Source organism: Pseudophryne corroboree, chromosome 4 (assembly GCF_028390025.1).
Source record: "Pseudophryne corroboree isolate aPseCor3 chromosome 4, aPseCor3.hap2, whole genome shotgun sequence".
Classification (NCBI taxonomy): domain Eukaryota; kingdom Metazoa; phylum Chordata; class Amphibia; order Anura; family Myobatrachidae; genus Pseudophryne; species Pseudophryne corroboree.
This window is the reverse complement of record NC_086447.1, coordinates 64,324,058-64,341,094: the sequence shown is the minus strand read 5'-3', so window position 1 is coordinate 64,341,094 and position 17,037 is coordinate 64,324,058. Positions and strand designations below refer to the sequence as shown.

Genomic DNA, 17,037 nt, shown 5'->3' with positions numbered 1-17,037 from the left:
CCCCTCTAGGCTTCTGTTCCCTGCAATGTTTAGACGCCGTGCATCTATTCAGGATTCACCTGTTGCTCTGCTGTGAAGCACAGTGGTGATGTGATGCTCCCCCAACTTTCCCCATTCCCGCGTGACACTGCGGCCTGCTTGGGGCAGTGAGACAGTGTCTGGAATGCGGGACTGCCTTGATGAAATAGGGACAGTTGGAAGGTATGGAGTGCCAAGCGCCAGGATCTAGTAAAACCCTGGTCTAAGAAGACTATGGGTTCTTTTTAAGGATCGTGAATATCTATTTTGCCGGCATTATCAGAGATATTTCTCCAGAGATATTTCTCTTACCCCACTTCTGCGTAGACCTGTAAGGGGAGTGCGACATTAGTCAATTTAACAAAAGACAAAAAGCTTAACTATACCCAGTGATGGGATCTAGCGGAGCCAGAGAGCCTTCACCAGATCACATGATCAATAATCTTCATGGCTGTACGGAGAGGCAGTGATGTGAGCTGCTGTACGTGCTCACATCACTGTAACCTTTTTCTGGCAGCGTTAGAAAGTTAGAAAACCCTAGCAGAGGAGAGGGGCTCTCCACGGGGTGCCGTCATGGTAAATGACAGCAGTACTACATTACGTATCTCTGTGATATGCAGTAATAATACATAATGATAGTTACCACCAGACTGCTCAATATGTGTAAACGATATGGTGGTAACGGGATGCGGTCAATTTATCTACAATCAAAACCCCGACGTGGTCAAAATACCGACATTTAAAATACTGTCATGGTCAAAATACCGACATTTAAAAAGTTGACAGGTCAAAAAGTCGACATGAGTTTTTCATGATTTTTTTCATTGAAACCGACTTGTTCATACTTTACCATCCCAGTGGACCTGGAGGGGGCATATAATAGTGTGCCCGAAACGCGTGAGCCATGCTTACTTAAACGGTGTCCATGTCGACATACACGCCAAAAACCAATGAAAAACGCGTGTCGACATTTTGACCTGTCGACATTTTAAATGTCTGTATTTTGACCTTGTTGAGATTTTGACCGTTGGGATTTTGATTGTCTGTATTTCACACTAAACCCGTGGTAACAAGCAGAGTAAATAGCATACACTAGCGGAATTCAAGTCTTAACCCGTACTTTGGTTTATTGTGCTTTCACAGTGACAAGATGGTGCCACGCATGCACAGAAGGCCAAACAGCAGCCATCTTGGTAAAGCATTGATACCGCCCCAAAGAAGCACCATGGACACTAAAGTAGTTCTCTCCACATCTTAACACAGACAATAAGATCTCCGAGTCCTTTGGCAATAACCCTTTGTTAAATAACAACAGTGTAATGAGGCTTTTCCTGGGATTTACGCCAACAAAATGTTCTTTCTCCCGCTTCTTAAATAGACCCTCGTGTAAGGTGAGGTCTGATGGGGAAGTTGCTATAGTGATTGAGCTGCCACCTACTGGCCACAGAGCATAATAGCAATGGAATTTGTAGCTCTGATCTGAGGGGGTCATTCCGAGTTGATCGCTAGCTGCATTTGTTCTCAGTGCAGCAATCAGGCTAAAAAATGGCAGTTCTGTGCATGTGGCACAATGCGCACGCGCGACGTACGGGCACAACAAACGATGCAGATTTGCACAGGGTCTAGCGATGCTTTTCAGTCGCACTGGTTGCCGCAGAGTGATTGCATGAAGTGGGCATTTCTGGGTGTCAACTGACCATTTTCAGGGAGTGTTCGGAAAAACGCAGGCGTGCCAGGGAAAAACGCAGGCGTGGCTGGGCGAACGCTGGGCGGGTGTATGACGTCAAATCCGGAACTGAATGGTCTGAAGTGATCACAAGCGCTGAGTAGGTTTTGAGCTACTCTGACACTGCACAAAAAAACTTTGTAGCCGCTCTGCGATCCTTCCATTCGCACTTCTGCTAAGCTAAAATACACTCCCAGTAGGTGGCGGCATAGCGTTTGCACGGCTGCTAAAAACTGCTAGCGAGCGATCAACTCGGAATGACCCCCTATAGCCCTATGCAGGGTGTGTAACACAGGAGACGGCTGCATTACAAAGCTACACAGAACATACATTGGTTTAATAGATTATTCCAGCATCCTGAGTAATGTCCTTTGTACCCGTGTCTCTGGTAATCCACTGATATAGTCATCCAGAAGAAAAGTAATTAGCACTAATTCATATTTTCCTGTAACGAGGAGATTGCTTTTCAGCGACGCTGGCTCGTTTACTCGATTGCCAGGCCGGATTATAACCCGCATGCACGCAAAGCTGTTTAGCTGAAACTATTGTGACAATTAATCTTGTGCTGGGAGACAAAGAATTGCATTACTTCCCATTCATTCCGAGGTAGCATGCCAGGCAGTAATAAAGACAAATGTGGGCTCATGGCTAATTAAATTATACTCTGCGTAATGTCAGATGTGCAGGATAAATTATACCCTGCGCTGACTGCAGACGCAACCTCTCAGACGACTAAACCAAAGGGCATCACATTAAAGGACACGTTGTTGTGATTTGTTATTTCAGCGCTGGTACTCCTATCTGGAAGTACGGCGGATACCGGCGGCAGTGTGCGTCTACGGCAGATACCGGCAGCCCTAGGCCTCTCTGTATGGGTTTGTGGGTATATTGCGCACATCGATGTTTGCATGTTATTTTAACCAATCCTATTTTCTGGAAATATCTATATTTGGGACAGTCCCCCTTCCCTCTAGGTGTGGTGGGTTAGGCTGACAATTGCCATGTCAACGTGCATAGGGTCGACATAAGAATGTCAACGTGTTCCACATACGGGATGTTGACATTAATTGTGTCTACATGTCTTAATGATGTCTACATGACGTGTCGACATGATAGAATGTCAACATAATGTCCCATTGGTCAATTACCTTGCTGCAGCGGCGTCTCCACCATTGTATAGTGCAGATGGCTGACGAGTGGTGATCTGGAAAGTACTGTCTCCCTAATCCCTATCCCTAATCCCCCCAGCACCTTACTGCCACCCCCCACCCACGCAGCCTAACACTAACCTCTCCCTAGTGCTTATCCTAACCCTCCCACCCCTGCAGCCTAACCGTAACCTCTCCCTAGTGCTTATCCTAACCCTCCCACCCCTGCAGCCTAACCCTAACCTCTCCCTAGTGCTTATCCTAACCCTCCCACCCCTGCAGCCTAACCCTAACCTCTCCCTAGTGCTTATCCTAACCCTCCCACCCCTGCAGCCTAACCGTAACCTCTCCCTAGTGCTTATCCTAACCCTCCCACCCCTGCAGCCTAACCCTAACCTCTCCCTAGTGCTTATCCTAACCCTCCCACCCCTGCAGCCTAACCCTAACCTCTCCCTAGTGCTTATCCTAACCCTCCCACCCCTGCAGCCTAACCCTAACCTCTCCCTAGTGCTTATCCTAACCCTCCCACCCCTGCAGCCTAACCCTAACCTCTCCCTAGTGCTTATCCTAACCCTCCCACCCCTGCAGCCTAACCCTAACCTCTCCCTAGTGCTTATCCTAACCCTCCCACCCCTGCAGCTTAACCCTAACCTCTCCCTAGTGCTTATCCAAACTCTCCCACCCCTGCAGCCTAAACCTAACCTCTCCCTAGTGCTTATCCCTAACCCTCCCACCCCTGCATCCTAACCCTAACCTCTCCCTAGTGCTTATCCTAACCTTCCCACCCCTGCAGCCTAACCCTAACCTCTCCCTAGTGCTTATCCTGACCCTCCCACCCCTGCAGCCCAACCCTAACCTCTCCCTAGTGCTTATCCTAACTCTCCCTCCCCTGCAGCCTAACCCTAACCTCTCCCTAGTGCTTATCCTAACTCTCACACCCCTGCAGCCTAACCCTAACCTCTCCCTAGTGCTTATCCTAACTCTCCCACCCCTGCAGCCTAACCCTAACCTCTCCCTAGTGCTTATCCTAACTCTCACACCCCTGCAGCCTAACCCTAACCTCTCCCTAGTGCTTATGCTAACCCTCCCACCCCTGCAGCCTAACCCTAACCTCTCCCTAGTGCTTATCCTAACCCTCCCACACTTGCAGTTTAACCCTAACCTCTCCCTAGTGCTTATCCTAACTCTCACACCCCTGCAGCCTAACCCTAACCTCTCCCTAGTGCTTACCCCTAACCCTCCCACCCCTGCAGCCTAACCCTAACCTCTCCCTAGTGCTTATCCTAACCCTCCCACCCCTGCAGCCTAACCCTAACCTCTCCCTAGTGCTTATCCTAACTCTCACACCCCTGCAGCCTAACCCTAACCTCTCCCTAGTGCTTATCCTAACTCTCACACCCCTGCAGCCTAACCCTAACCTCTCCCTAGTGCTTATCCTAACCCTCCCACCCCTGCAGCCTAACCCTAACCTCTCCCTAGTGCTATCCTAACCCTCCCACCCCTGCAGCCTAACCCTAACCTCTCCCTAGTGCTTATCCTAACCCTCCCACCCCGGCAGCCTAACCCTAACCTCTCCCTAGTGCTTATCCAAACTCTCACACCCCTGCAGCCTAACCCTAACCTCTCCCTAGTGCTTATCCTAGCCCTCCCACCCCTGCAGCCTAACCCTAACCTCTCCCTAGTGCTTATCCTAACCCTCCCACCCCTGCAGCCTAACCCTAACCTCTCCCTAGTGCTTATCCTAACCATCCCACCCCTGCAGCCTTTACCCTAACCTCTCCCTAGTGATTATCCTAACTCTCCCACCCCTGCAGCCTAACCCTAACTTCTCCCTAGTGCTTATCCTAACCCTCCCACCCCTGCAGCCTAACCCTAACTTCTCCCTAGTGCTTATCCTAACTCTCCCACCCCTGCAGCCTAACCCTAACCTCTCCCTAGTGCTTACCTAACCCTCCCACCCCTGCAGCCTAACCCTAACCTCTCTCTAGTGCTTATCCCTAACCCTCCCACCCCTGCAGCCTAACCCTAACCTCTCTCTAGTGCTTATCCCTAACCCTCCCACCCCTGCAACCTAACCCTAACCTCTCCCTAGGGCTTATCCTAACTCTCCCACCCCTGCAGCCCAACCCTAACCTCTCCCTAGTGCTTATCCTAACTCTCACACCCCTGCAGCCTAACCCTAACCTCTCCCTAGGGCTTATCCTAACTCTCCCACCCCTGCAGCCTAACCCTAACCTCTCCGTAGTGCTTATCCTAACCCTCCCACCCCTGCAGCCTAACCCTAACCTCTCCCTAGTGCTAATCCTAACCCTCGCACCCCTGTAGCCTAACCCTAACCTCTCCCTAGTGCTTATCCTAACTCTCACACCCCTGCAGCCTAACCCTAACCTCTCACTAGGGCTTATCCTAACTCTCCCACCCCTGCAGCCCAACCCTAACCTCTCCCTAGTGCTTATCCTAACTCTCCCACCCCTGCAGCCTAACCCTAACCTCTCACTAGTGCTTATCCTAACCCTCCTACTCCTGCAGCCTAACCCTAACCTGTCCCTAGTGCTTATCCTAACCCTCTCACCCCTGCAGCCTAACCCTAACCTCTCCCTAGTGCTTATCCTAACCCTCCCACCCCTGCAGCCTAACCCTAACCTCTCTCTAGTGCTTATCCTAACCCTCCCACACCTGCAGCTTAACCCTAACCTCTCCCTAGTGCTTATCCTAACTCTCCCACCCCTGCAGCCTAACCCTAACCTCTCCCTAGTGCTTATCCCTAACCCTCCCCTAACCTCTCCCTAGTGCTTATCCTAACCCTCCCACCCCTGCAGCCTAACCCTAACTTCTCCCTAGTGCTTATCCTAACTCTCACACCCCTGCAGCCTAACCCTAACCTCTCCCTAGTGCTTATCCTAACTCTCACACCCCTGCAGCCTAACCCTAACCTCTCCCTAGTGCTTATCCTAACTCTCCCACCCCTGCAGCCAAACCCTAACCTCTCCCTAGTGCTATCCTAACCCTCCCACCCCTGCAGCCTAACCCTAACCTCTCCATAGTGCTTATCCTAACCCTCCCACCCCTGCAGCCTAACCCTAACCTCTCCCTAGTGCTTATACTAACTCTCACACCCCTGCAGCCTAACCCTAACCTCTCCCTAGTGCTATCCTAACCCTCCCACCCCTGCTTCCTAACCCTAACCTCTCCATAGTGCTTATCCTAACCCTCCCACCCCTGCAGCCTTTACCCTAACCTCTCCCTAGTGCTTATCCTAACTCTCCCACCCCTGCAGCCTAACCCTAACCTCTCCCTAGTGCTTATCCTAGCCCTCCCACCCCTGCAGCCTAACCCTAACCTCTCCCTAGTGCTTATCCTAACCCTCCCACCCCTGCAGCCTTTACCCTAACCTCTCCCTAGTGCTTATCCTAACTCTCCCACCCCTGCAGCCTAACCCCAACTTCTCCCTAGTGCTTATCCTAACCCTCCCACCCCTGCAGCCTAACCCTAACCTCTCCCTAGTGCTTAACCCTAACCCTCCTGGCAGCACATAACCCTAACCTCTCCCTAGCGCTTATCCTAACCCTCCCACCCCTGCAGCCTAACCCTAACCTCTCTCTAGTGCTTATCCCTAACCCTCCCACTCCTGCAGCCTAACCCTAACCTCTCCCTAGTGCTTATCCTAACCCTCCCACCCCTGCAGCCTAACCCTAACCTGTCCCTAGTGTTATCCTAACCCTCCCACTCCTGCAGCCTAACCCTAACCTCTCCCTAGTGCTTATCCTAACCCTCTAACCCTTGCAGCCTAACCCTAACCTCTCCCTAGTGCTTATCCTAACCCTCCCACCCCTGCAGCCTAACCCTAACCTGTCCCTAGTGCTTATCCTAACCCTCTCACTCCTGCAGCCTAACCCTAACCTCTCCCTAGTGCTTATCCTAACCCTCCCACCCCTACAGCCTAACCCTAACCTCTCCCTAGTGCTTATCCTAACCCTCCCACCCCTGCAGCCTAACCCTAACCTTTCCCTAGTGCTTATCCTAAACCTCCCACCCTTGCAGCCTAACCCTAACCTCTCCCTAGTGCTTATCCTAACTAGAGATGTGCACCGGACATTTTTCGGGTTTTGTGTTTTGGTTTTGGATTCGGTTCCGCGGGCGTGTTTTGGATTCGGATGCGTTTTGGCAAAACCTCCCTGAAAATTTTTTGTCGGATTCGGGTGTGTTTTGGATTCGGGTTTTTTTTTCTTCAAAACTCCCCTCAAAAACAGCTTAAATCATAGAATTTGGGGGTAATTTTGATCCTATAGTATTATTAACCTCAATAACCAAAATTTCCACTCATTTCCAGTCTATTCTGAACACCTCACACCTCACAATACTATTTTTAGTCCTAAAATTTGCACCAAGGTCGCTGGATGACTAAGCAAAGCAACCCAAGAGGGCGCACAAACACCTGGCCCATCTAGGAATGGCACTGCATTGTCAGACAGGATGCACTTAAAAATTTTTGCCCCAAACAGCACATGATGCAAAGAAAAGAGAAAAAGAGATGCACTGTGGTCGCTGGACGGCTAGGCTAAGCGACACAAACACCTCAATATCACAGGAATTATTCGTTCTAATCAATGGTATTATTGGTCCAAATCACTGGAAGAAAATGACAAAATCACTGGAATTATTCGTTCTAATCAATGGTATTATTGGTCCAAATCACTGGAAGAAAATGACAAAATCACTGGAATTATTCGTTCTAATCAATGGTATTATTGGTCCAAAACACTGGAAGAAAATGACAAAATCACTGGAATTATTCGTTCTAATCAATGGTATTATTGGTCCAAATCACTGGAAGAAAATGACAAAATCACTGGAATTATTCGTAAACATTTGTAGAAAGTCGCTGCTTTCTGATTACAGAAATGCTCAGATATTCCTGCGAATCCACAATCCCTTCCCAGAGGAAAAAGAAATTGAGAAACCGTTGTTTGAGAACGTTTGTTCTCTTTCCCTTACAAAGGAACAAACCACTTTCCAAGAAGACTGAAGTTTTTTGGGATTATGGAGATATAGGGGTATATGCAATTGCCGGCGAATCGCGACAATTTTCGCCCGTTTTTTAATTCGACACAATTCGACCGTCGAATTCCGGCAAGTGGGTGCCGGAATTCAACATATTCAATAAAAAACGGATTCGACAGTCCCGCTTTCGAAAAACGGACGATTTGACGGATTTTGATTAAACTTGTAAAAATGTAAAAAAATGGGAAAAACGGTTAAAAGCACGAAAAAAAATTGCGTGGGGTCCCCCCTCCTAAGCATAACCAGCCTCGGGCTCTTCGAGCCGGTCCTGGCTCTAAAAATCCGGGGAAAAAACAGGGGATCCCCCGTATTTTTAAAACCAGCACCGGGCTCTGCGCCTGGTGCTGGTGCAAAAAATACGGGGGACAAAAAGCGTAGGGGTCCCCCGTATTTTTTACACCAGCATCGGGCTCCACTAGCTGGACAGATAATGCCACAGCCGGGGGTCACTTTTATACAGCGCCCTGCGGCCGTGGCATTAAATATCCAACTAGTCACCCCTAGCCGGGGTACCCTGGGGGAGTGAGGACCCCTTCAATCAAGGGATCCCCCCCCCCAGCCACCCAAGGGCCAGGGGTGAAGCCCGAGGCTGTTCCCCCCATCCAAGGGCTGCGGATGGGGGGCTGATAGCCTTGAGAAAATTGAAAGAATATTGTTTTTCCCCAGTAGTACTACAAGTCCCAGCAAGCCTCCCCCGCAAGCTATGTACTTGAAGAACCACAAGTACCAGCATGCGGGTGGAAAAATGGGCCCGCTGGTACCTGTAGTTCTACTGGAAAAAAATACCCAAATAAAAACAGGAGACACACACCTTGAAAGTAAAAGTTTATTTCATACATGCCGACACATACATACTTACCTATGTTGACCCGCCGACTGCCACGCCCCCCTCGTCACTGAAGAATCCGGGGTACCTGTGAATAAAATTATACTCACCTGATCCAGTGTCCGGATCTTTTTAAATAATCCTCGTACTTGGCAAAACAACAAAACGGCAACCCGGACCAAACGGACTGGAAGGGGTCTCATGTTTACACATGGGACCCCTTTCCACGAATGCCGGTACCCCACATGACTCCTGTCACAGAGGTCCCTTCAGCCAATCAGCGAGCGCAACGTCGTGGCACTCTGCTGATTGGCTATGCGCGTCTGAGCTGTCAGACAGCGCATCGCAAAGCCTTACCATTATATTCAATGGTGGGAACTTTGCGGTCAGTGGTGAGGTCACCCGCGGGCAGCGGCTGACCGCGGGTAACCCCACCGCTGACCAAAAAGTTCCCACCATTGAAACTAATGGAGGGAGCTGTGCGATGCGCTGTCTGATTGGCTGAAGAGACCTTTCTGTGACAGGAGTCACGGGGGGGGGGGGGTTCTCTGTATTCGGGGAAAGGGGTCCCATGTGTAAACATGGGACCCCTTTCAGTCCGCCTGGTCCGGGTGTTCGTTTTGTTTTTTTTTGCCAAGTACGTGGATTATAATAAAAGACCACAGGACACTGGATCAGGTGAGTATAATTTTATTTTCAGGTACACCGTGGATTCTACTTGGACAAGTGGACAGAGGTCGGCGTGTGAACATAGGTAAGTATGTGTGTGTCGACACGTGTGAAATAAAGTTTTACTCTCACGGTGTGCGTGTCCTGTTTTTATTTGGGTATTTTTTTCCAGTAGAACTACAGGTACCAGCGGGCCCATTTTTCCACCCGCATGCTGGTACTTGTGACCCCCGGCTGTGGCATTATCTGTCCAGCTAATGGAGCCCGATGCTGGTGTAAAAAATACGGGGGACCCCTACAATTTTTGTCCCCCGTATTTTTTGCACCAGCACCAGGATCAGAGCCCGGTGCTGGTTTTAAAAATACGGGGGATCCCCTGTCAGTTTTTCCCCCGGATTTTTAGAACCAGGACCGGCTCGAAGAGCCCGAGGCTGGTTATGCTTAGGAGGGGGGACCCCACGCAATTTTTTTTCTGATTTTTAACATTCCATTAAAAAAAAAATATATATATATATTGTCAAAGTCAGAAAAATGTCTCAATGCACGTTGCCATATTTGCACCGCACACTGGTCCGCGCTGCGCGTGCATGCGCTCTCCCGTGGATTCGCATACCCGCAATAACGTGCACTCGCAGGCGCGGTATGCGTATTTACGGTAGAGTTTATGTAGTCGTAGCGTGCGACTCATTCGTTACAAATGTTCACAATTAATGTAGTTTATAGATCATGGTCCCTTTGATAGATTCTGAAAGTTTGGTTAAAATACAATGTCCCAGAGCTGAGGAATCCCTCTTTATATCGTACGAAGGGTCTAACAGGAATCATACAGCAGTGTTTGGTACCCATCGGAAGAGTATTTAATTAGCAATATTCCGGTGTTGGTTTGGAGCGTATTAATCGCTCGTGCGAATAGTTATGGACATAAGAAGTTTATGTCCATTTCTATTAATTACACATACTCAGGTATGCGGCGGGAAACCCAGTTTCCCACCCACCTGAGCTGTTGGAAATCGTCACAGCCCACCTGTATGAATCACCCTATGACCTTTTGTTATGATACAGGGCCGAATTCCTTCGGCCAATGGACAATGGGATTGTAGGACCAGGAGATTGCATTGTGTGTGGGGCATAAATAGGCAGGCCGACCACATCCAGCTCTCACTCTCTCATCAACGGTTATCTGCTGATAGCCGGGAGCTGGATATCGAGGCGCAGGCGATCATACCCTTTGTGCGTAAGTTTCTCTCCGTTATCATTGTCTTTCTGTGAGCCAATTTCTCTCATCTCTCTCTCTCTTTCTCTCTCTCTCTCTCTGTTCTGTTCTCTCATATCTCCCCTAGACTAGGCTAGTATTGTATTGTATTAGATAGTATTGTATTGTATTGCATTTAGGTCAGTGTAGTATTGTCTTTTTGTATTTATTGTTTAGTTCTGTGGTTAGGAAGTCTCTGTTATATTGTAGTGTATCATTTGTACTGTTATCCCCTTTTTACAAGTATATTAGATATAATACAGTTAATAGGCCTTGGAACCTAAACCAGTATCTGTGTATTTTCTATAGTGTTAAGTGTTCACTTGAGCGTCGGTGACGCTCAAGCAGCTTTGTAGTTAGTCAGGTTACACAAGGTTGCACTTACACCCTGTACTCACATTAAGGTATTCAGTGTATTTCATTGGTATAAGGTTTTATCATAAAGGTATAGTGTTGTGAGCGTCTGCATCGCTGGTGACCTCCTCGTGGTCTCGAGCGTAAGCTACGCCATAGCGAATCATTACCCTAGACATAACCAATAACGTGTCCTGTGATCGCTGGGCCGTGAGCGAACGTGACGCTTGAGCGTCTCGCCTACAGCTGAGCGATCGTTACGCAACTAGCGTACCATTACGGTACTTCTTAAGTAAACAGCGTACAGTGTTCTTAGCTTCATAAAGGGTTGCCTATACGACAAAGGAATTTAGCATTGTCAATTGCGGGCTCGTCCTATACTTCTCACATCTGCACTAGGTAGATCAGCAGACATTATCCCCCAGCAAAGGGTGGGAGGTCGTCTCACAGTGCTGACGGGATAAGCGTCTGCTTCGCTTAGATAAAGAGTGCTGAAGGAACCCGGTAACCGGAAGTAAGAACAAAACGCTTGTGTCTTTTTAAAACTGTTTATTTTTCTTTTGTCTTGCGTACGCATACATACCTGCATTTCTTTTCACTTGTGTATTTCATTTTTCGTATATCACTATTCCTGTTTGCCAAATTTTATAGTTGATAGAAAGTGCTGAGAGAGATTTGTCGCTATTTCAATAATTTAAGTAGAAGCAACATAGTTAAAATATAGACAAACACACAGCTTTGCCAAGAGACAAGGTCAGTGTGGTACGCGGTAAATGATCAAGGATCATCTACATTGATAAACGTATAAATCGTGTTACGGTGGATCTTTGCTGTGCGTACACGTGTCTCTAACAAAAGACTGAGACTTGCGTACGCAACCCAAAGGCCGACGCACGCAGCGCAACGGAGCGTCCGTGTACGCTCATGTAACAAATCACAAATGTTATAATTAAAAAGCAATAAGTAACGCAAAGCGATAAATAGCACAAATTGATTTCAGCTTTCCAAAACTTAGTTTAAAAACCTTACTTTACTGTAATACCTCTGGGGAGAGCTATCAGACTACGGGAAATGATTTTTCTGATCAGAAAACTATAAGAATGATATTGGGTTGAAAACGGTATGAGTGTATTGAATCCCGCTTTGTGGACTTTGTGATCTATGTGATAATCCCGCTTTGTGAACTTTGTGATCTATGTGGAACGTGATGAGCACGATCTGAGTGAAAACGTGCAACAGAGTGTGATAAAGTTTTCGTTGTATTACGCTCTGGCTGTTTTGGAGCACAGTAGGGAGACTCCAATGATCCTACCATTTATGGGCAACAAGTGTCTATAAGTGGTACGATTGGACCGCACGGTTGTATGTGTGACCAATAACGCAACGTGATATGAGGTCGTATATCCATGCGTAAATCTTGCCCTCATACGTGTTGTAGGGAGCACATGCAAGCGTGATTTGTGTAAAGAAAAAGGAAGGGAATTTTCTCAGGAAAATCCCTAAAAATAGGGCCTGCAACGGCTACACGTGTCTGCTAGAAGGCGGAACGGAGATACCCGGAGCAGAAGAAGTTCTTTAAGGATTTCCAACGAAGTTCTGTGTTTGGTGCATTTTAGGAAGTTTTTTTCTGTGTTAAAAAGGTCCACAATGGCAGCCAAGTGCACAACACAGAGACGGTCGGAGGTCAGGATTCAGACTCCAGAGGCTTGCAGACCCCGAGGGTCTGCTCGGTTAGTAATGTGGGGGAAATATGGTCCCCACTCTGAGACCTTTTGTGATGAATGGACACGAATGACTGCGGGGGATAAGGTACCATTTCCCGGGATAGGTAGTTTTGACTTAGAGGTGTTGCATAATTTAAGGCGGAGGATCTGTCTCATAAAATACTTGAAACTACGGGTTAAACATGATGATTGTTTGCAGTTATGGCTACAGGAAAGTGAAATACAGAGAAATGTAACTTACATACCTAACTTTCATCTTGAGAGGAGAAACGTGGCAGCAGGGAGAATTATGATTGCGGAGAAAAACACAGGGGTGAACAATATAAACGCTCTTAGCAACTGTAGTATAGATGATAAGAATAAGTGTAATAAATGTAACAAAGATAATTGTAATACTGTTGAATGTACAACTATTAACCCATGCAAGTCGCACCCCATGTTAAACTTTCCTCAGGAACACCAACCAGAAAGTGAACCCAGAACGATGTCGGCACCTCTTCCAGAAGCCATCACACAAGACGTCCAGGTGGACGCGACCCAGTCAGTAAAAACTGTAATCAAACCCCCTAATGGAGGGTCAGGTGAGGTCGTGTCCACAGGTATGTATGGTATTATACATCACGCACAAACAAATGTACCTTATATCCTAGAATCAATTCAGAATGACATTACTGGACTTAATCCTGTTAGGATAATTGCAGTACCAAATGGGGAAACTGACTCTTCAGGAATCACTCCTGTCAGGAACATCGCCATGTACTGCCCTTTTTCCCGAACAGAATTAAGAGCAATTCTGTCTGAATTTCCTGATCCTAGGAAAGACTTAGTTGCTTGTCAAAGATACATTAGAGTGCTAGGACATACTGCAGAGCCAAGTAACAAAGATTGGAGGACAGTTTTGAGGGCATGTTTACCCCCCGATGTTGATTCATTGAAATTTATCACTGATTGTAAGCTAGATGAGGAAGTGCCACTAACAAACAAGTATAACCAAGATAATGTAAAAAGAATCAACCTACAGTTGAAAGAATATTTTCCTACAGTAACAAAGTGGAATAAAATCTATACAATAAGACAAAAAGAAGGTGAATCCGCAGAAGAGTATTTTCACCGGGCTCTGCAGGATATGGCTAGGTACACTGGTATAGATGACATTGAAACTAATGTACACCACAGAGAGGTAGCTGTGTCCGTATTAGCGAACAACTTAAAAGATACACTAAAAATTAGGGTACAAACTTCAATACCTCATTGGAGAGGTATCTCGGTGGCGGCATTAAGAGAGTCCGCTATCGAGCATGACCGAAATATCCAAAGAACCAGGGAAGCGCAGGGAGAGCGGTTGATGACACTGAACATCCAAGCACTAGAGGATGCATCAAGTCGACCGGAACCCCAGGCCCCTAGCACATGGAGAAAGCCAAGGATTTGTTACCATTGTAGAAGAGAAGGGCATTATGCCAACAACTGTAATAACCCACATAAAGTTAGACCCCCTAGACCAAGAAATGAGCAAAATTACAACACACACCATTATAATCAGAGATCAGATAGGAGGAATTTTGGGCCACACCCATAATATATAGTCAGGAAAGGTGATCATTAGGACTGATGGTAAGCCTGAGGTAACGGTTGATAAAGTGGGAGGTCATTCACTAAAGACACAGGAATGACCAGGTGAAAAGTTGTAAATGTATTTGTGAAAAATGTTTTTCTCTCCCTCTCTCTATCCCCATCTCTGACGATTATTGGTAAGAATTCAAACATTGCATATTCGCTTGGTCCTTGCAGAAGTCTACCAAACCCCAGCATGACCTATCCACCACAATGTATTCTGGCCAGATACAGACAGTGGAATAATGCAAGTGCTGGTGGGGAGGGACTGCTCAAGGAAACCATTAGACACGTAGATACGACAGCCTAATAGTCTGACAATGTTTTCTTAATGTTGACAACGTTTAAAAAAAATGCTTTGTTTCTCTTCTCTTATTGGTGGTTATTGTCGGGTTATGTAATGTATATATGCACATGAATTGTTCTCTATCTCTTTTGTTTTTTTATTTTCTCTCTCTCCTCACTCATGTTTCCATGATTTAAAGATGGTATGTCACCCCTAAGTGTTAACCAATGGTAATGCCAGATTTTTGCTCCTTACAGAAAGATCGTCGGTTAGGAAGGAATATTGCATCACCAGAATGATCGTTTTTGAAGACTGAGAGACAACACCTTTGAGAGGACAGCAGAACAAGAAGAACAACAAGACGAGAGAACTTATTATCGTAACGAGTTCTCTCCCCCTCAAACTGATTTTCTTATACCCCCATTACAAATTTCTTCTTTTCTCCTCCTGTAAGATGGACTTGCCCCAAGAGACTGTGATATGGATTTTCCCGTTAACCATGATGTTGACCAGAGCAGTCTGTTTCGGTGAGAGTACCAGTGAGGTCGAGAAAGGATCCAGAAAGGTCCTGATGACTGAGACGGAGGTGTAAATTTCCAATAGCAACCCAATCACCAAGCAAAGGCGAGTACCGGGCACGATCTAACAACCATGTTATTTGTAAACAACTGTGAAGGAATGTTAGTTCAAAAAGAAAGTTGTATCTGTAGGCTCTGTAACAAAGAAATGCCAATCCAGTTTTAATATCCATATGGACCGGCATCCATTGAGTGACTATCACTCCTTAGTGGGTAATGTGTTAAATAAGACCGATTGTTGGGTATGCTCTCAAGTACCTCAGGGACACAGCAAATCAGGGCTAGTACCATTTCCTTTAACGTTAGGGGAGGTACTTGAGCTAAGTGGTGGGAGACCGGTGGACCGGAGGTTTAATATCTCCAGCCCTCCTAGTTTGAAGCTCCACCAATACCATGTGGATAGGTCCCTCATATGTTTTAACATCTCCAATCCCAGAAAACCGGGAAATTGGGAAGTGTCATGGAGCAACCTTACCATGACCTTTTCACACAGAGCAGATAGAATGCCTACAGATACAGAGCTGGTACGCCACATAGCCAGTAGAGGAAAATCTTTTCGGTATCGATATACCTTAGGAAATAGGATTACTAGAGTTGGAGAGGTATCACCAGGATACTGTGCACATGTCATACAAACTGATACGTGCATTAAGCAGATGGAAGAATTAGGGTCAGGAGATTTCACCTGGAAGGTTTGTAACATGATCATGTCCTTCTCCGTCCCTTATGTTCTCCCCGATGATGCATATTTCATATGCGGGAGAAAGGCGTACAAGTGGCTTGCCCCAAACTCTGAAGGATTGTGTTATATTGGAAAAGTATTGCCTGAAGTGATGACTGTTACACATGACAAAATGAAGGACATACACCGTGGTGCCCAAGCTCCTTATACTCACACTCACTACGAGCACCGGGTTAAAAGACAACTGTCAGAAAGGTTAGAGCATCCGGCCTCCGATCTTATCCATGAATCCACCGGGATTCAGGTTCTGATAGCGTTAGATTTCACTCGCACCGCTCGAGGAGTGATGAATTATAGATACATTTCCGCACTCGCCAATTTGTTAGATAATATCACTGAAATGTATGATGACACGTTTAGATACACTGGAAGAGAACTTCAAGCTTACAAAACAGAACTAGTTCAGCATAGGATGGTTCTTAATTATCTTACAGCAGTAACAGGCGGATATTGTGTTACATTGGCAACACAGTACGGCATAAAGTGTTGCACTTATATCACGAATAGCACCGAGGATCCGGTAGAGGTCATAGACCAAAAGATGGACGATATTCTCCAATTGAAGTGGGAATTTCGTCGAAAACACAATCTCACCCTTGCTGCTGTAGGTAATGAGCTGACTGGTTGGGTGTCATGGTTGAACCCGCGAAATTGGTTCTCCGGTTTAGGAGACTGGGCTCAAGGAGTCATAATGGATGTTGGAAAGTTTCTACTATGTATCTTGGGTGTCGTTATATCGATTGGATTGATATTTAGATGCGGGCAGGCTTTAATGAGGTGCAAACAAAGTACAAAAGTGATGAGCTTGAGGAGTGAGGAAACTGTAATTAACCTGGATTTGATTTATGACCCAATGATAGAAACCAGGATTTGATGAAAATGCGATTATACGGTCCGTTTCTTTCACCTGTTTTTCTGCTTTTCTCCAAGATACAAAGACCCCCTTGGACGAGGAAGCTGACGAGACGAGATGTATACAGACAACGGATTGACCAAAGAAGAAGATTTGACAACTTTAAATATGGACACTTGATGAACT

At 46.7% G+C, this 17,037-nt stretch overlaps 1 protein-coding gene across 1 annotated transcript in view; it reads left to right on the top strand.

Annotated features, from left to right (window-relative positions):
- Window positions 1–17,037, top strand: part of PAQR8 (progestin and adipoQ receptor family member 8) — a 189,731-nt gene that overhangs the window by 76,403 nt on the left and 96,291 nt on the right. The gene's annotated exons all lie outside the window — the stretch shown is intronic.